The following is a 20,547-nucleotide window of genomic DNA, read 5'->3' as shown; positions in this document are numbered from 1 at the left end:
CTCTAGCAATAGGGTCTAATTACTTTTCTTTATTTGCACATATATTTTCTGCAGTTGAAATTTAGACAATGTCTGAGCAACACTTCCCACATACACTGCCAACCACAGCCATGGCAATGGTGCGCATTTCAAAAAGATGCATTTCGTTTCCTTGTTAGTGATGTCCAACCACCACATTCCCCATTATACTCTCCTTTGCTTTATGTCCATATCCATCTATTTAATCTTTATCCAGGTTATTTGGAGCAGCAGTTCCCATAAGTGGAATTTTCAGGGATTAGGCTTAATAGAGCCAGTCCTATAATATCTGCAGACTTAAGTGTGTAGTTAGAAAGCTGTTCCTCAGAAATGTAGACAACTCTGTGAATCAAGTTCTCCCAACCGTTAGACAATTATAAGACAGCATTTTTGGTAAAAAAAAAAAAAAAAAGAAAGAAAAAAGAAAGAAAAGAAAAAAAAGAAAAGAAAAAGAAAGAAAAGAAAAGAAAAAAGAAAAAAGAAAAGAAAAGAAAAGAAAAGAAAAGAAAAGAAAAGAAAAGAAAAGAAAAGAAAAACACTTGGATAAGGACACCTGGGTGGCTCAGTGGTTGAGCATCTGTCTTCGGCTCAGGTTGTGATCCTGGGGTCCTGAGATCGAGTCCTGCATCAGGCTCCCTGCACAGAGCCTGCTTCTCCCTCTGCCTGTGTCTCTGCCTCTCTCTCTGGGTCTCTTATGAATGAATAATAAAATCTTAAAAAAAAAAAAAAAACCTAGACAATGACTTCTGGACACTTATGATTGAGAAAGATAAGATGTAATATATGCTCTGGAAAAATTCTGCGAAGCCTTACTCTGTGGGTAGGAGGCAGATCAATGGGCTTCTATGGGGCAACCTCCCCAACAAGGGAGAGGAGACAATCCTACTGACCCTTCAGCGAGGAGAAGAATGAATGAGAGGCCAGGAGGGTGGCAACAGATGCAGTGGTGTGTGATTCCTAGACATAATCTAGATTTTTCCTGCACACATTATATTTTACATATTTAACATATAAAAGGAAAAAAGTGTGAATCTAGATTGTTTTTGTTGTACTGTTTTTGTTTGGGTTTTCTTAATATAGCAGAAAATTTTAGTTACTTGACGATATACTTAAAGGCACCTATAACAAACAAATAAATGAGAAAATAGCATTTCATCCTGTCATTTGTGCCCAGAAATATGTCCAGTGTGGGGACAGACAAATGTTTCAATATAATTTTTCACTGTTCAACTACTTTCCCTGATGCTGTGTCCCTGGAATCTGAATTCCCACAAAAACAGTCCTATTTTTGTTTTGAAAGAAAAGAAACAAAGGTTAAAGATTGCATTGTTTGATTTTTTTTTAAGAACTGTTTCTTGACTGATTCCTTTTCAGTTTTGTATATACACCATTAAAAAAAAAAACTAATGAATTTCTGAAAATACAAAAGAGCAGCTTGTTCTGTTGTCTATTAACTCCCAGAGCATTCAGGTTGCCGTTCTCTTATATAATCTCTGCTTGTCTTATTCCCAAACATTGATTTTTAAGTGCAACACGTTGGACTTCATCACGTCTATGCTCCTTGAGAGTTTGCTCTTGTATTTAATTTTTTCTTCTAGATAGAAGATAATTTTGGAAAAGAAACCATCTGAACGGCCACACAGCTAAACAAAATCTGCAGAAAGTGGGTTGTTACTGGAGGCATCTTACCCAGAAGTTTCTGTTCTGTAGGGTTATGTGTTTGGGAACGTCCCTGTAATGCACTGACCAGTTCTTGGCCAGGACACAGTTTATACCTGATGGAGAAGGAATAAGCAAAGGAGAAAGGATGATGAATGTGTGCTCGCTGCTGCAGAAACCCTTTTCCAAAGGACTAACACTAACAAAAACAAAGGCGGGTTAAAAAAAAATGTGGTGGGCCTCACCCTCGGACCAGGTGAGTTTACAGATTCCCCACCTCCCCTGGCCATGCGTCAAGAAGGCTGGGCCATCCCTGAATTCACAGCCAGGGTGGTCGTCTGTGTGCAGAATGTAAAGCAAACAAGGGCAAGCTGTAGCCAGATGTGGGGGCTTTCAGGTTCACTGGCGGTTCCTGGGGTACTTGGAGTCAAAGCAGCTCACGCACGTTCTTGCTTTCCACCAGGAAGCTTGGAGACGTGGAGGCTACAGGAATCTGATCAGCCTTCCGTCCCCAAACTGGCCTTCTTATGCAGCAAAGGACATAGGATCACTCCTCCAAGACTCCTATGAATGCCTGTGAAATACCAGCAACTGTGTCTGAATCTCACATCCCTCCAAAAATCTGATAAGCCAATGGATCTACCTGATGGCCCAAGATCCAGTAATATATTTCCTGTGAGGTTGTGTCCATGCCCTTGTCTGTACACAGATTTCTGGAGACGTGCCATCAGTCCTTTCTACTAAGTAGAGATCATTTTTGGTTATTACATCTTTAGAGAAATGGAAAGAAAATTCTTTGCAGAGGCATCTCATTGTCTCTGTCCCTCTTTTCTCCACACCCAGCTCCAAAATCAGTAGCTTTGTTCTACTGACTTCTGACCTGTTCTTTCATTTTGAATTTATTTCCCTCTAACCTCAGATATCACCTCACAAGCAAACACCAGGAATTTTAAAAAGCATATTCAGGAACATGGTGTTGTTATGTTAAATCAGCCTCGCATATTGATTAGCATTTGCCTTACCTATGAATTTAAGGAAGAGGTAAGAGTCAGTTCTTCTGGTTCCGGAAGATTCAGTCCAACCTTTATGTTCAAATGTCCAGGGTCACTTATCTCTCCTTTCTTCTTTCTTTTTCTTTTTTTCTTTTGTTTCTTTTGTTCTTTCTTTCTTTCTTTTTTTTTTTTTTTTGGAATTCTTTGTAATTTGACTGATTCACATTATCTCTGTGTCTCATTTCTAAAATTACATCCTGAGTTGGGTGAAATAAAAAAGATACAATTACGATCGACTAGAACAATGAACTGATTTTTGCAAGTCATTCCCTTTCCAAACAGGCCTTGAACTTACCTTTGAGCACTGAAAACTTTATTGATGTTCTTTCTCTAGGTACTGACCAAAATGAAACCAAATTTCATTTTACCTCATTGCGAGTCTGTTTACTAAAGTCACTAAATCACCCTGCTTCTGACCTCAGCTAGAAGTTCAAACCCTTTTTCACAGCCATTAATTTTTTCAGCGTCCCACCATGCAGATGTGCCTTCTCTGGCTTAATCTTTTCCATACTGGATGATACAGCAGGCCTCCACCCGATGTGGGCTTTGTGACAGCAGGAAAATCTCATCCATCAAATCCAATGTCCCCATTTTGTTTGCATATGATAAATTCAAAATACTTATTTTGCATGGCAAAGAGTCATAAGTTTGCTGGCAATTAAAATTGGAGACATGGGGAACGTACGTCTCTCAGGTCTCACCAATCCCTTATTTCTTTGCACACTTGTTAAATTCACATGTGAGTCAAATTCACATAGGAGAGTCACAACTATCTATGGTCTCATAATGCCTGTCCACTAGCACAGCACTCTAAATCATTTTTCACACAAAACCGTGTCAAGGGCTGTGTTTGCATATCTAAACTAAGAAAGAAAGGAGAAAAGCAATAAACTAAGAAATTGGAGACCTAAGCTTATTTTTTTTGTGTGTGTATTACAAGTGGGGACAATTGCATTTTGTGGTTCTGAATCATTATTGGACTTTTTTAAAAGCAACACTGAAGGTTAACATGTTTATTGTGCATTGCCAGACACTAAGTGCTGAGATATTTATTTACATTTTCTGTTTTGATTTTTCCCTAACGTGATGAGATGGAAGAATTATCATCCCATTTACCAGATGAAAAAATGGAAGAACAGATGCTTTAGAAAAATAACTCAGCCTCCTCTTCTATTCTATTTGGTCTCTGCATTAAAATTTTCAGTCTTTGGGTGGGTACATATAATTACGGGAGATTCAGAGGGCATAAAGTATCTATTTTGTATTTCTTTTGGGAAAATAAAACTATATTCCGACTTTGATTCTTTCAGATGGAAAAGTGATTTCTTTGGAATGTTGAATGATTTAGTTAACCATGTAGAAAGGGTTGCAACATTTGTCCACAGAATGGAAGGCTTGCAACTTTTCTGTGTCCCTCCCTCAACGTGAATATTCGTGAAGAAATTTGGGAAACATTTTGTGTAGGTGCAGATAACATTTGGAGTCTCATTGGCTCTATTGTTCCTTGGAGAAAATGTAATTGTTGATTCTTAACTGATCGTTTAAAAATTAAATTCCTCCAAATTTATTCTATTTCTAATTGCAGATTCCAGCTGCCATTGGATTGGGTTTTCCTGTTGTTTACTTGTTCCCAAAGTCTCTGTAAAAGATTTTATTTCTCTAGGCAACCAGCTGGTTTTTCACATAGATAAGGTCAATTAATTTGACCTTTGTTTCAATATGAAATGCATAATAAAAGCTAGTGCCCCAAAGACCGGATGTGGCCTTTCAGAAAAGCTACTTGCCAGGACAGGGAACAATAATTTATTGCCTCATAAACCCCAGTTGAAATGCTTGTTGCTGAGCATGGCAATGACAAGGAGACTGTGTGTCTTTATTTATTTATTTTTTATTCTGGGCCATAGAGATGGGAAAAAGAACCCAGCACCTGTACTATTGAAGATGAGAAGTGGCAGGGGCAAAAATAGGGCCGTTGTTTCTTTAAGGATCTGGGGACTCTAATTTGCATGTGTGTTTTTCCGCAGCTTGTTTGCCACTGACAAAAATTCATAAATACAGGCTCAGAGAGTTTATTATTGACTTTTGACTGTAAGAGCTCATTATTAAAACAAACTTCCCAACTCAGGCTCTGAGAGCTGTGCAAATTCATCCTGCAGCAAGGTATGGAAAAGAAAGTTGAAATTGCCATTTATGATCAATATCAAAATGACTAGTATCTGCAGCTTGATTGATTGATCGACCCAGGAATCCAATTTTAACAAATTTATGAGGATTCAAACTTTTTTGAAAAGATTTTATTTTTTTATTTGATTGAGAGAGAGAGAGAGAGAGCTCAAGAACGCACAGGGATAGGGGCAGAGGGAGAAGGAGAAGCAGGCTAGACACGGGATCCCAGGACCCTGAGATCCTGACCTGAGCTGAAGGCAGATGCTCCACCAACTGAGCCCCCCAGGCACCCCAGGATTTTAACTTTTATAATCTAACTGTATTACCATCATCCTGTATACCATTAACATCTCTCACATGTGGTATGTTAAGAGTGTTTATTCATTCCTTCACATGAATGTGTTATGATTGACATTTGTATCTAATATTTTTCTGTTTATTTTATTTTTTTTAAAAAAGATTTTATTTGTTTGAGAGAGAGAAAGAGAGATAGTGAGAGAGAGCACAAGCAGGAGGAGGGGCAGAGGGAGAGAGAGAGAAGCACACTCCCCACTGAGCAGGGAGCCCAGCACAGCTAGCTCCAGGGACCCAGGGATCATGACCTGAGCCAAAGGTAAACACTTACCCAACTGAGCCACCCAGGTGTCCCTATTTTTCTGTATTTAAACAACCCTAGATGAACTCCTTTTACTTAAATCTATCATCAGACCTTTGATTACATCTTAGAAATGGGCTCATCTAAGTCAAAATATGTAGCTATTTCTTAGGCTCTTGTTAATGATTTAATAAGTGTAATTCATCATCTCCAGCCTCCATGTATTCAGAAATCCAGTATTTTAGTGTTTCTTTTGACACTGGGCTTTTCATATACCTTGAATGATGGCACGCCGTAGAAAATACTTGCTCCTTAGGATGTGCCGTTCATTCCTAAAACCAACCTTTTCCAGTTCTGCAGATGCACTCACTGGGAAGCTTTTCACGGATGCATCCATGCAATTTTTGGAGACCTGGTGGCAATTTGGATAAAGAGCACTTTCTGTGTAATAATGCAATAGGATAAGAACGCTTTCCAAGTAATAATGCAATAGGATGAGTAATTCTGTGTTTCTAGAGAAGTTTACAGTGCACAAGGTACCACCGTCTTTGGTGTGGAAGAAACCCAGAAAGAGCAACCAACAGGGATGGGTTTAGAAAGAGCACAGGAAGGAAAATGAAATGACGCCAAAGACAAAAACTTATTTCAAAATTTTAGCACAGCTACTTGCACATACTTCTGATGAAAACATAAAATAGAGCCACCTTTCTCAAGGGTCAATGGCAATACCCATCAAGGGCTTGCATTGCAGATACTCTGGCCCAGCAAGAACAATTTGAAGCATTTATCCCAACAAAAGCATTTAGGTATTCCGAACGACTATTTTAGCAGAAAATAGTCTGCACAAATAAAAATCGTATTTATGTATTTTTAGAGATTTTCATAGGTAGACAGACAAATAATTCATACCATGTATTTTGTTTGCAACCAGCCTCTGCACTTATTCAATGCATCCTAGTAGTGGTTACTTCTTGTGTGTGATTTTATGGTGATGCTAAGTTTTATTCTTTTTCAAAACTCCAAAACACACAAACGTGTTCTGTTTTTAAAAGAAAAAGCTACCACTAAATGCCTTTTTGCAATATCTACAGATGATTTGATATCAGATCTTTAAAGGGAGGGGGGAATCTATTTTCCTATGTTCCTCCATCCAGTTCTCTCTGGCCCTTGGCCACCAACACCTGGACCTAAGGTGAGTGCCATTAACACTATATTTCAAATATATTATTACTTAAATAGACTTTTTGTTGACCAACTTAAGAACCTAACCACAGGGCAGCCCCAGTGGCTCCACAGTTTAACACCCCCTTCAGCCCAGGGTGTGGTCCTGGAGACCCAGGATAGAGTCCTGCATCAGGCTCCCTTCATGGAGCCTGCTTCTCCCTCTGCCTGTGTCTTTGCCTCTCTCTCTCTCTCTCTCTCTGTGTGTGTGTGTCTCTCATGAATAAATAAATAAAATCTTTTTTTTTTTTTTTAAAGAACCTAACTACAATATATATCATTGGTTCCATGGAGAAAAATGTGTTTCAGTTTCCAAAAAGCTGACATAAAAACAAATTCAACACAGCTTCTTTGTACATTGAAAATTGCTTATATTTTTTCTTCTTTTCAAAAATATTTTTGAAATCTTTTTTGATGTTTTTATTTATTTGTTTTTAAGATTTTATCTGACAGAGAGAGCAAGAGAGCACAAGCAGGAGGAGCAGCAAAGGGAGAGGGAGAAACACATTCCCTGTGGAGCAGGGAACCCAATGCAGGGCTCCACCCCAGTGTCCTGGGATCATGACCAGAGCAGAAGGCAGAAGCTTAACTAGACTGAACCACCCGGGTGCTCTTTTTTCTTGTTTTTACAACTGAAAGCAAGTTGGCTCTGAAGTCATTAATTCCTGAGGGTACAGTGCACCCACAGCTAGAAATTGTGACATGGACTATTTTTGATCTCCAGTGAAGAAAGCCTTTTTCTAGATTCTGGTCCTATAAAGAGCATTCCCTTCAGGGGGCTTTCTTTATAAATTTATTTTTAAGGTCATCGATTGAAATCACAAACTTACTGGTGTATATATATGAACTATGCTACTCCAAAATCCCTAATCTTATTTCTTTCTGGAGATCAAGCTTGCTCAAAGGAAGACTGTGGTCTAACCAGCTGGATAGATCCCATTGCGGCAAAAACTCACCAAAATATTGTCAAATGCGTTTCCGCAGTAACTCTCAGGTAATAAGCTGAATGTCTAGCTGTCCGCGTCCACACTTCACTATCTGATTCTGAATAACAGTTGGGGCAGGTCAAGAAGAAGAGGTTAAGATACACGACAGCAAAGAAAGAGAAGGAAGAGCATAAAAGCTCTGTTGAGTCTCAGGAACATAAAACTCTCAGTTGTGTGCAGCAAAATTCTCATGACCCCAACGTTGAACTTTGTAAATAGGCTTGGCATCAAACTCCTGCCTGGAGAAAATAAAGAGGAAAAGAAAGGAGGGGAGGAAAAGAAGAGGAAGAAGAAAAAGAAGACCCTTGCCCTGCTCGACACACACACATACAAATGCATCCACATATGACATGCATGCACCATTAATTTTGCAAGGATATATGCAACTGGCTTATTGTACACCAAATTATCAAATCTCAAGCTGCTGAGCACAGGATGAAACCAGTATTCTTTCATTTGAATCGTGACCCCTCTTATGTAGTGCTTCTCCCTAGGGCTTTTAAGATTTTTTGACTAGATTGAATTTGGAAGAATGATGGCAAGGTGGATGGACCATCCCCGGCCACATTTCTTGGAGGGGCTATTTCTAATATGTCAGTATTCTAAACTCCATAATAGGTGAGGAGAAAATAAAATGGATGATGAAAGTCCAAAATTTAAGTCTTGGTGGATTTGACAGTCAGCGCAACTAACTTACTCAATTTAAGTCTGATTCATTTTGTAGGTTCTATTTTTGTGTTTCTTTGCTTTAAAACTGAAAGTAGTGGGGCACCTGGGTGGCTCAGTGGTTGAGCATCTACCTTCGGCTCAAGGCGTGATCCTGGGGTCCTGGGATAGAATCCCATATCAGTCTCCCCACAGGAAGCCTGCTTCTCCCTCTATGTCTTTGCCTGTGTCTCTCATGAATAAATAAATTAATTAATTAAAAAAAACGAAAATAATATGTGTTTCTTTCAACTATTATGAAAATCGAAAACCATGCATACCAAGGGACCGGGCGTTTGGAGAGCGGAGTTCAGGGCCTGACTCACAGTCAGTACACAAAATAAACATTAGACAGATACAATTATTATTATTATTACAGGGCTATTACTAATTTAAATCATAGACCTGGTAAGGATGGATCCCCACATGTGTGAACCTAGAGCTTAGCTACTTCTATTTTTTTTTTTTTTTTTTTTTAGTACAAAAAAGTGGTTCTTTTCAGCACACAGCAGGAAACAACATATTGCCCTCCTATGTTCTATAGTTAGGAATTTTAACCTATGATTTTGTTTGTTACTAAAATGGGAGTTTTCATCAAATGGTTTGGAAGTAATTTTCCAATATAATTGCATACAGTTTACCCAATTCCGTTTAAACTCATTCTACTACTGATCATGCTGAGAGATACAGCAATAATGGGACCCAGGGCAACGGAATAGTTGAGAAATTTGTCATAGGGATGGGAGCTAGCATCTATTTGACTTGTTCTATGAAAGTTCTTATGTATTTAACTGTGACTTAGACATTTCTATTTCAGTGCTGAATGCTTCTTTCTGCTTTTCATCTATGTAATAGTTAAATTCCGCGGAGGTAAATAATTTCTTGGAGATTTCTCTACGATCAAATTAACCTGTCCTAGCCAGTAACATACTTGCTTGCAATACATTTTCTACAATTAGTAGTATAGAGGTCCCTTTTGATGAAGAACACTGATATCGGGAAATGTTAGGAATACCTTGCTAATACGGAACTATACCTACAAAGCAGGACACTTTATATGATGCATGTAATGTAATTAAGTAATGTACAATACAAGAGAGAAAGGGCGTGCATACAATTTTAGTTGTGATTGTCACTGGGATGGAAGATAATAGAATTTTTCCTTGGGACAGATGGAGTAGGAAGTGTTTGCTGAGAGGATAGCGTAAGTTTTGGAGGTTTTGGAGTTGAAAGTCCTAGCTGTGTCACTTAATAACTTTAGAAATTTCAGCAATTAACCATTAACACTCTGTGCTCAGGTCCCCTCATCTCTGAAATGCAGGTAACCTTAATAATGTCAGTGTCTACAATATAAGACTGATGTGAAGATTGGGCAAAAATGGAGTTGACAGAAATATATATATATATTATTATCCCTTGATATTTATTGATATCAGCTTTGACATTTATGAAGATTATTTTCAATAATTTCAAGATAATATATTCCAACCTTAACCAGCCTCTTCCTCATATAACCCAATGAACATCTATCATCTTTTAATATTTTCTATTGTACAAAATGGCTTCCTTCTTGTCTTACTCTTTTGATTTCATTCTTTGCATTCTTCTGGTCACTGGTTTACCTGTTATGTTGTTTGATCTTTGCCTCCTCCCTTGGGACTTACTTGAAGTTTTTGTTTTCATTGACTTTTTAAAAAAATTCATCTAGGTTCCTTATTAACATTTTTTGAACAGTTAACTCATTTTAAGTTAGATTCTAAATTAGGCCACAAGATTCACGTGCCCATTTCCCCTCAAATGCTGTAATTTGATCATCATAAAATTACACCTGACTTCTCAACACCCCTTTGACCTTATGACAAAATACTGTTCTGCCTCTTTGTTCGCCTGGGTCTTCTACTTCTTAATAAGTTTCTATATAGTAGACTTTTGTGTTACGGATTTTTTGAAGTACCAATAAGTCTGATAAAAACATGCGAATATGCATATTTACCTTCTTGTTTTCTTTCATTTTTAAACAAAAATGATTTTGTATTTTAGTAGAGAATGATCTATTTCTCTGGTGTAAATCCTTCGTTAACTCCTCTGGTTTCATTCCATTCTAATTTTTCCAGAGACATATGTTCACTTCAGTTTTGTAATAATTTTCTACTAGTGCTTATCCCTTTCTTTATTTTAATATTATCTCTTTTCTCCATCAGTTTTTCCTTTTCCCTTAAAAACAAATAAGCTTAGTATATGTTTGTTGAATCAATGAATAAATACGCAAATGGATATTAAGTTTTCATGGCTTCTATTGGTCACCTGATTGCATAAATCCATTAAAGAATATGACATGATTAAATAGTAGGTATCTCTGAGGAATTTTTAATAGGGATTTCTATGAGGTATAAGAAAATTTTCTTATTATTCAATTTATTCACTAACTACTTTGTCTAATCCTGAAACTCCAGGGTTAGTTTTGTTCTTTGATGATTTCCCAAACACCTGAGGATTTATGAATTTGAAATCCAAGTTTGGCATTTGTAGTCTGAGAGTTTTAGGAAGGCTTCCCATTTCCGTAGACAACTTGAATGACGTAATCATTACAAAAGCAGAGTCCGATTGGAAATGTTTCTCTTTTTAAAGGAAATACGAGAAAAGCCTTTGGGAAGACTAAGCAAGCTCTTTTGAGAAGATATTTCTTTACAAACTCTTATGCTAAATGTTATATGGTGTGTTTTCGTTTGTTTGATGTTTATTTTATTTATTTATTTTTAGAGCAGCTTTAGGTTCACAGCCAGATTGAGGGGAAGGTATGAAGATTTCCCCAGAAATCTGACAGAAGCCCTTGTCCCCACCTGTGAATAGCATCTCCTGTTATCAACCTCCCCTGCTAGAGTAGTACATTTGTTACAGTTGATGAACCTATGGTGACCCATCAACATCCCCCAGAGTCCATAGCTTACATTACAGTCCACTCTTGTTGTTGTACATTTTGTGGATTTGGACAAATGCATAGTGACATGCATCCATCACTATGATGTCATACAGAATATTTTCACTGCCCTAAAAGTCCTTGTGCTCTATTTATTCCCCCATCTGAAGCCTCGACAACCACTGATCTTTTTACCATCTCCATCGTTTCTCCTTTTCCAAATGTCGTGTAGTTGGACTCATGCAGCATATTTGAGGGTGGTGTGTACTGAATCCCTTCAGTTTTCTGTCTTCTTTTCTTTTTTTATTTTACTATTTTTGATCACTTTAGTTCTGCAACTTCATCATCACATCTTTTTCTTCTGATTAACCTTGTTTTGCTTCACCTGCTCCTGGGTTTTTAAACAGTCTATACAGACTTTCACAAATAGAGACCCTCAGATATGTTGACAAAATAAAAATCACTCCTAGTCTCACTGTCCATTGATGGTCTTTATAAACATGACTGTGTATTTCTCTCTCTCTCTCTCTCTCTCTTTTGCTAAGTATAATTCATTTATGTGTATATAAACAAAACTCATTAATAATATATAATGGGAGGCTTTGCTAATTAAGCATCCCTACTCTGCAGTGTCAAAGTACCCTTTGCTTGTCTATCCAAGCACATTTCTCACACATTGTACATTTCTTATGTGTTTATCTCTTCACCTGTACACAAAACTCCACATTCAATTTGTTTTTGTTATTGAAACCTGATGAATAATACGTGTTCACTCTCAGTTAATTAAATCTATGTTTCAAAACCTTTCTATTTGTATCAAAAGAAGTGTATCAAGGAACACATATTTCCTAAGAATCTACTGTATAATTAGCCCTTTGCTAAGTGCTGGGTATCATACAAAAGAAATAATGGCCACGCTAAACACAAACATAGAGGAGGAGAACGAAGATCTGGAATCCAAAGACAGAGTGATTTGCTGCATATGTTGTCTCTAGTGGCATGAATAAATTCTTTTATTCTGCATGTTGCAAATGAGGAAATTGAACTTAATGTCTGCCCCACAAAACTATTTTGAGAATTTCCAAAATTAGTGCTTTCACAATATGAGGTCAGATGATAAGAAATAGTAATACCGTTGCCGTAATTTAGCATGGCAATACATTTACAATTCAGTGAATGCAGCATAAAGCATCTTCAGTTCTTATTAATGATGTAAAACTTCAACTCGTTCTTCTCTCAGCAAACTTGTAAATAAAAGCTGGCAATGAGATTCCATCCTGACTTAATACATGATATATATTCATACTTTCCGGAAACCTTGATAATGCTTTTTACTGAATTGGATCTCTGACAAAAACAAGGACATTGCTTGGGAAAAAAACAAAAACAAAAACAAAACAAAACAAAAACAGCATTCTTGATGAGATTATTTTAAAAAGAAATGGTTTGTCTACAAAGAGAGCACCGAGACATTAAAAAAGTAAATTAATAAAAAGTGCATTATTTGATTTTAAAGTCTTAACACTTAGATTGATTACTGAAGCCCAAGGAACTACCATATACTTCCAGACATACTTTGAAAGACATACTTTCACAGTCTTTCATTTTTGTACAGTATTAGCTTGATGTTGGCAAAATCTCCAGACTGACCATTTTGTGACCTGAGTACTTCTCTAGAGAAATTTGTACAAATCCTGTGAGTTTTAATATTTATTCTGCTTATTTAATATGTAACTTAGCATTTTCACAGTGAATCTTAATTGGTTTTTTCTTAATATTTAATCCTCAAAAATGTAGAACATGTCTCAGTTAACTATTATGTAGCACTAAATGTGTCCTCAATAAGACCTAAACAGAAATCACATTTTAAAAGGGATCACCAAAGTATATATTCATATATATTCATAATGCCTCATACATATTCCATTACATGGTGATTTTTTTTTTTTAAAGATTTTTATTTATTTATTCATGATAGTCACAGAGAGAGAGAGAGAGGCAGAGACACAGGCAGAGGGAGAAGCAGGCTCCATGCACCGGGGGCCCGACGTGGGATTCGATCCCGGGTCTCCAGGATCGCGCCCTGGGCCAAAGGCAGGCGCCAAACCGCTGCGCCACCCAGGGATCCCACATGGTGATTTTTTTACTTGTTTATGCAACCTTCAGTGTTTCCCTCTTATGATAAAATTCAGCATTCCCCTGTAATTCAGGAATTCTCAGTGATAAAGTTCCGCTTTAATTAGAATTGAGATTTGTAAAGAAAGAGACTAAGCACAGGAAGTTATTAGAATAACAACATGACAGCTGGAAAAATTTCAAATGGACTGATAGGACATATTAATGGATCCCAAATGTTTTTATTTTTTTCTTCAATTTCTGTGTTTCCACATGAAAGCTAAAGAGAATGGTTTAAGCTGAAGCATTACCTCTTTAGAGCAGATAAAATAAACAAACAAACTTAAAAAATGACAAAACGTAAGAAAAACTATTTTTGAAATAGAATATTTTGATAAAATCTTTCTTTTCCTGGCTGGTTCATATTGATTGTTTATGGTGATTCCACTCATTGACTTTTTCCCTCTGCATTTTGCCTGTGTAAATAGTATCCAAAAAGCATTTTTTTTTTTTTTTGGATAGCTTATTGTGTAATTGTATATATTCAGTTAACCAGAATTGAATCAAAGCAGGGTCATTAAAAAATTTATCTCCAGCCATCTTTTCAAACACAAGAGACTAGTCTCATGATTATGTAATGCAATGTTAATAACCTTCAATTTTTCACTTTGTCTGGTTATACACTGCTATGTGTTACTATTAACAACCATTACCAATATAATTATTAGTTAACATATTCTTGAAAAAAAATTTTCTTGAGTATTTACCATATGTCAATTAATAAGCTAAGGGAATTTATATAAATTATCTTATTCAATTCTTTAAAACTGGTATGAGGCAGTTACTACCATCCCAATTTCAGATTCACAGAGGATAAGTAACTCATTTACGTTCTCACAACTGTAAGAGATCAATCACATGCGGAATTAAACTCATGTCTATCTGAACTATGCCAGCTCATGTCCTAAAAACATACTTAGCAGATGGGGCAGGTAGATATGAGGCTCCTTTTGCAGACATGAAAACAATGCACTTACTACAAGTTCTCATCACTCAACTTGCTCATGAACAGTCATCAAACTCTTAGGAAAGATTGATTTATTGATTGATTGATTAAACAACTGGTAAGCTTTCTCACTTCACCATAACTGCTTTGTAATTTATATTTGCTCTTTAAAATATCTGGGCACTTATTTTGCATAGTGGCAGCTGTCCTATGATAAATATTAGTTTAAAATTGGATACTAAATTCCCATCCATGTTTGTCTGTGATTTGTCCTCCTGATGCAAACAAGTATTCTAAAGAAACGCAATGTGGTCCAGCATTGGGCAATCGGTAGTTCAGGGAACTACCCCAAGAGAAGGTAAACACATTCCCTGGTGTTTTGCCTGGGGACATATGTTCAGACTTCATGGCAGAGCAAAGTGGAGGCCAGGGAGAGGAGAAATGTCTTTGAGTTGATGAGATAAAGACAGGGAGTTTCAGGCTGCTGCAGCAATGTGAATTTGCAGAACAGATCCTGGAAATTAAGGAGTTGCATCGAGAGGAAGGTCCAGATCTACACGAGGATTTATCAAGGGAGCTCCACTGAGAGAATTTGTGCTGATGCAGGGCAAGTAACTGTGAGGTACAGCAGAAATTGCTTCCTGCAGAGATGAGAGAGAAACGGTGACACCAAAGGTTTTTCAACAGTGGAAATGGAATTTTGGCCCAGGAAAACTGGAGAAATGTCTCTGCGAAGCTCAAGCATTCAGGTAAGAGCCCAGAAAAGTCACAGCTTAGTGATAAAGACTGTCTTTTAGAATAAAGGCCATGCCCTAGGGCTCAATTGAAAACTGAAATCTCGGTGTTCTCAGAAATAATAAAACAATCAAGCCTCACAGGAATAATAGGATCTGCCAGTAGCTTAACTGCCTGTCAGGAAAAAAACAAAACTGAAAACAAAAATAAAAACAAAACCAAAAAACACCCCATTATTTTAAGAAAGATGGCATAATACAGACGCTTTATAACATATCGCCATAATGTGCAGACTATAATAAAAACTACTAGAACTGTGGGGCACCTGGGTGGCACAGGCGGTGAAGCATCAGGTTCTTGGTTTCAGCTCAGGTCATGATCTCAGTATCGTGATATCGAACCCTAAGTCGGGCTCCATGCTCAGCTTGGAGGCTGCTTGAGATTCTCTCTCCATCTCCCTCTGCCCCTCCTGTTCCTGCTTGCTGTCTCACTCTCTCTTTCAAATAAATAAATACATCTTAAAAAAATATTGGATATTCTTTCCTGCTTTGTCAAGTATAAGTGGACCAAAGAGTTGAGGGCCCATTTCTGGATTCTCTATTCTATTCCATTGATCCATGTGTCCTTCTTGTGCCAGTACCACACTGTCTTGATGACCACAGCTTTGTAGTACAACCTGAAATCTGGCCTTGTGATGCCCCCAGCTCTGGTTTTCTTTTTCAATATTCTTCTGGCTATTCGGGATCTTTTCTGATTCCACACAAATCTTAAGATTATTTATTTCAACTCTGTGAGGAAAGTCCATGGTATTTTGATAGGGATTGCATTGAACATGTAAATTGCCCTGGGTAGCATAGACATTTTCACAATATTTATTCTTCCATTACGTGAGCATGGAATGTTTTCCCATATTTTTACATCTTCCTCAATTTCTTTCAGAAGTGTTCTGTAGTTTTTAGGGTACAGATCCTTTACCTCTTTGATTAGGTTTATTCCTACGTATCTTATGGTTTTGGGTGTAATTGTAAATGGAATTGATTCCTTAATTTCTCTTTCTTCAGTCTCATTGTTAGTGTATAGAAATGCCACTGATTTCTTTGCATTGATTCTGTATCCTGCCATATTGCTGAATTGCTGTATGAGTTCTAGCAATCTTGGGGTGGAGTCTTTTGGGTTTTCTATATACAGTATCATGTCATCTGCGAAGATGGAGAGTTTGACTTCTTCTTTGCATTTGAATGCCTTTTATTTCTTTTTGGGAAAAAATTAGGGAGGAAAACAAACCATGAGAGACTCCTAACTCTGGGAAACAAATAAAGGGTTGTGGAAGGGGAGGTGAGTGGGGGTAGGGGGTAGTTAGGTGACAGGCACTGAAGAGGGCACTTGATGGGATGAGCACTGGGTGTTATACTGCATGTTGGCAAATTGAATTTAAAATAAAATAAAATAAAATAAAATAAAATAAAATAAAATAAAATAAAATAAAATAAAAAGACAACCTCCAAAAAACAAAAAGAGGGAAAGTTTAAAAACATTTGAAAAAACCAAGGTTGAAAAAAAATGAACAGAGACTCAGTGGCCTGTGCAAAAATAGAAACTGGTTTAATATAGGTGATTGGAGACCAATATAGGAAGGGGAAAAAGGGAGGGCAGAAAATATTTTTGGAGGGGAACCTGGGTGGCTCAGTGGTTGAGGTTCTGCCTTCAGCTCAGGGCATGATCCTGGGGTCCTGGGATCAAGTCCCACATCAGGCTCCCTACAGGGAGCCTGCTTCTCCCTCTGCCTATGTCTCTGCCTCTCTCTATGTGTCTCTCATGAATAAAAATATATTTTTTAAAAATCTTAAGAAAAAGAAAATATTTTTTGAAGACATTACCTATTCTCAGGGGGAAAAATCAAGTTACATATCCAAGGAGTTCAAGGTAAACCAAGTAGAATAAATACCAAAAAAACCATACCTTGGTGTATCACAATCATACTGCTCAAAGCTAAGAAAAGGAGAAATTTAAACTCTGCCAAAGGAAAAGAAAGATTACAGCTGGGGAAATTTGATTTTATTATATGAAATCAACTGATTGCTCATTGATGTCAACAGATGCTAGAAAACAATCAAATTGTGTCTTTCAAGTGGTGAGGGAAGATGTTGACCTGGAATTGTGTATTCAGTGAAAATATCCTTCAAAAAATGATGATGAAATTAAGAGAATCCCAGCCAAACAATAGAGGAGAATTAATTGCTTTCAACTTTTTACAGATGTGAAAAGGATTTCTTCAGATTGAAGAAAAATGTCATTTGGTGGAAACAGTCACAAGGGAAATACACTCTCCTGAGAAACCCACAATGGGGTACAGCAAGGATCATCAGACTATGGCCTGTGAGCCAAATCCGGCCTGCCAACGGTTTGTGTAGTTTTATTGGAACGGAGCCACACCTATTCATTTGCATACTGTCTATGGTGGCTTTTGTGTTGCAATTGCAGAGCTGAATTGTGAGAGATGGTATCTGACACTTTACAGGGGAAAAAAATTGCCAAGTCTTATCATAGAGAATAAGAAGTGGAAACCATGATAAAATGTTTGTCCATGGACAAAATACAATATACTACAGCACAAATTAATGCATTGAGGAAACCCAGGGTTTAAAAAAAATTAGGCTATTTGGAGATTTTCACTGGGGAATTGAGAGATTGAAAAAGTGAAAAATGTATGAACCTTAACTAAAAGGCTTCTCCCCAGAGTCTATGCATCCGCTAGGACAGAAGAATAGCCAATGGTTCTTTGATGCTGCCCAGAGTTAGAGACAAGATGTGGTATAAAAAGTAAGATTCTGTTGGTTTTATCAGTTTTTAAGTTTACTTCAAGGCAAAGGGTATTTTGAATTATGTTCCCCCTTTCTACACAAACTAAGTAAATAAATAAAGGACTTGCGGTTGGTTTATCCTGTGTTCAACTTTTTTTTTTTTTTTAAGACTTATTTCCGTAAGGCATTAGTTCTTGAAAAAGAATTCTTTCACAGAGAGGAGATTTGTGGCCAGATTGGTCTATCAGACTTGCACGAGCACAGGTGGGAGTTTAGGGAAATAAACAGCACCCATAAGGACCTGTTGATAAATTTGAGCTCAGGCTTTTCCATCCCTTATATTCTCTTTCCTTTCTCTCTCTTTGCACATCTGTGACACTGGAGTTTGGCCCAGAGGAAGAACACACAGTTGAGATAAAGAGATGTGTGCCAAGAGAGCCGAATATTCGGATCAGATGGGATGCAGATGAACATCTGTGCCGAGAAAAGAAAGCCAAGGGTGATATTCTTCAACATTGAAATAACTGTGCAGAGTTCTCCCCCTGTAAAAGCTCCCTCTTTTTTGCTCTGAATTTTTCGCTTAAAGAAGTAGCATCTCTTTGTATCTGCACTTAAAGCTTGTCTGCCCACTAGTCCGCAGGTGTGTGTTTGTTTCTCGCTTCGGTTTACCAATCCAAAGGCATAGGCAAACCTCCTATTATATTTGTATCCATGTTTAAAGTGGGCTTGACAGTCAGATTTTTGCACTGACAGGCGCACAATAAAAATCATGTACTGTTACTGGTTTTCTAGGCAGAATTATTTCATAACAATTATCTTCAAATCTCCAATGTTCTGTGTGCTCCAAACCAATTGTCTTTATATTAATAATTAAGTCGAAGTGACAGTGGATGACAGCTGCAATTGGTTTCATTTGTGAAGCAAGCACTGCTTTCACTATCACCATGGAATCATTCTGGCTGGGTGTCAGAATATTTAAGCCATTGAATGTAACCAAATTTGTAGTCAGACAAGGTGCACTTTCAGGCAAACACACATTCTTGTGTGTGCGCGTGTGTAACATAATACACTTGCTCGCCAAATCCCAGTAGCTTTAGTGAGATTTGTAAAGTAAAGGGCTACGAAATATTTGATAGACACAAAAGGTATGTTTTATGAAACAGCTTTGTTCCCATGTTGTCCCTTTAAGCCGAGGGCTGGCCAAAATTTTCAGTGAAAGGCTAGATAGAATTTTTGGCTTATAAACCATATGGTCTCTGGCCCAACTAGTCAACTCTGCCCTTACAGTGTGAAAGCAGCCAGAGACAATACATTCATGAACAGGCATAGCTCCAATCTGATAAAACTGTATTTACAAAAACAGGCAGCAAGGAGGATTTGGTCCATGGGCTGCTTTAAGCCATCATTCAACGTATTTTATTTATAGCACGGTACGCACCATTTTAAGTTCTTATTCCCTTTCTGACTATTAAAATTACAAAGTGTTACCAGAGATGAGGAAAGAGTAAAAATAAAAATTTGGCAGTTATTTATGATCTCGAACAATCCAAAATGTATTTTATATAGATATAGCAGGTGATATTTACGTGGTGTGCGACAAATGACCTCCACGCAATTTATCTCATTGGATTCCGGTAACAACCTTGTGAGTTACAAAGAACAGGTATGATTCTTAAGCCCCATAAAGCTTAAAGAAGTTAAATGACTCACCCAGGGTCAGAAATGCTACATGTAGAATCGGGATTTTAAACCTTCTGTTTGGGTACCAAAACTTTTATTTGGGGCAGCAAGCCACTTGGGGACTTGATTTTTGGTGGTAATTTTTGATTTGCGTAGAAGTGGTCCGAATGCAGCTCTTGATGCACAATTACTGTTGGAAGTGAAAAAGAAAGTAAATATTTTCTACATTATTCGATTAATGAAGTTAGCAAGAATGAATAATTTAAGGAAAAATAGAAACCAGCCTCAAATACTGATTTTCCCCTTAATAACAGCATTTCTCTGCCTGTGTTATGAAGGTAATTGCCTCAGTGATCCCCTTGGCTTCCCTGTGGAGACAACACCTTAAATAGCCTTTTATGCAGGACTCCATCATTTCAAAAAGAGACTCTAAAATGATTTGCTCCGAGCCAACTGCCACTCGGAGGAGCTGTTATGTACACTTTTGGCTTCTGTACAATTTTACTGTTACAACTTTTATTACATGAAAAGCTCAAAGAAGAGATAAACCACTGCTTTAGGATTTTTGATATAGACATTGAGCCATCAGCGCAGAAACTGCACTCATGGATTATGTCCGTAGCTCTCTTGTCTGTCTAAGAACGAGTCACCTTATAATATTACCTTCTAACTTTCATCTATATTGATGGTTTTTCTCCAATAAGAGCAAAATGTTTTGGAGAAACTGTCTGAATATCTTTACCACATTGGCCTGAGATCACAGGGTTTACAATTTCCATTCTTAATTTTTTTTTTCTTAAATGGTGCTTTTAGAGAAAACCAAGTTAAACTTTTTCACAGTTGTACATATATATGACATCTGAGAATGTCAGCCATTTATGAAGGCTTTGC

At 37.3% G+C, this 20,547-nt stretch overlaps 1 long non-coding RNA gene across 1 annotated transcript in view; it reads left to right on the top strand.

The window, feature by feature from the left end:
* LOC140606906 (uncharacterized) overlaps nucleotides 1-18,755 on the top strand; it is a 331,711-nt gene extending 312,956 nt beyond the window's left edge. The window contains exons 5-6 of the long non-coding RNA XR_012009113.1: nucleotides 17,431-17,576; nucleotides 18,361-18,755. This is a non-coding gene — a long non-coding RNA (uncharacterized lncRNA). The remainder of the gene's footprint in view (nucleotides 1-17,430; nucleotides 17,577-18,360) is intronic.
* The last annotated feature ends 1,792 nt before the right edge of the window (nucleotides 18,756-20,547 follow it).

Source organism: Canis lupus, chromosome 16, assembly GCF_048164855.1.
Source record: "Canis lupus baileyi chromosome 16, mCanLup2.hap1, whole genome shotgun sequence".
Taxonomy (NCBI): domain Eukaryota; kingdom Metazoa; phylum Chordata; class Mammalia; order Carnivora; family Canidae; genus Canis; species Canis lupus.
This window is presented reverse-complemented; position numbering and strand designations above follow the sequence as displayed.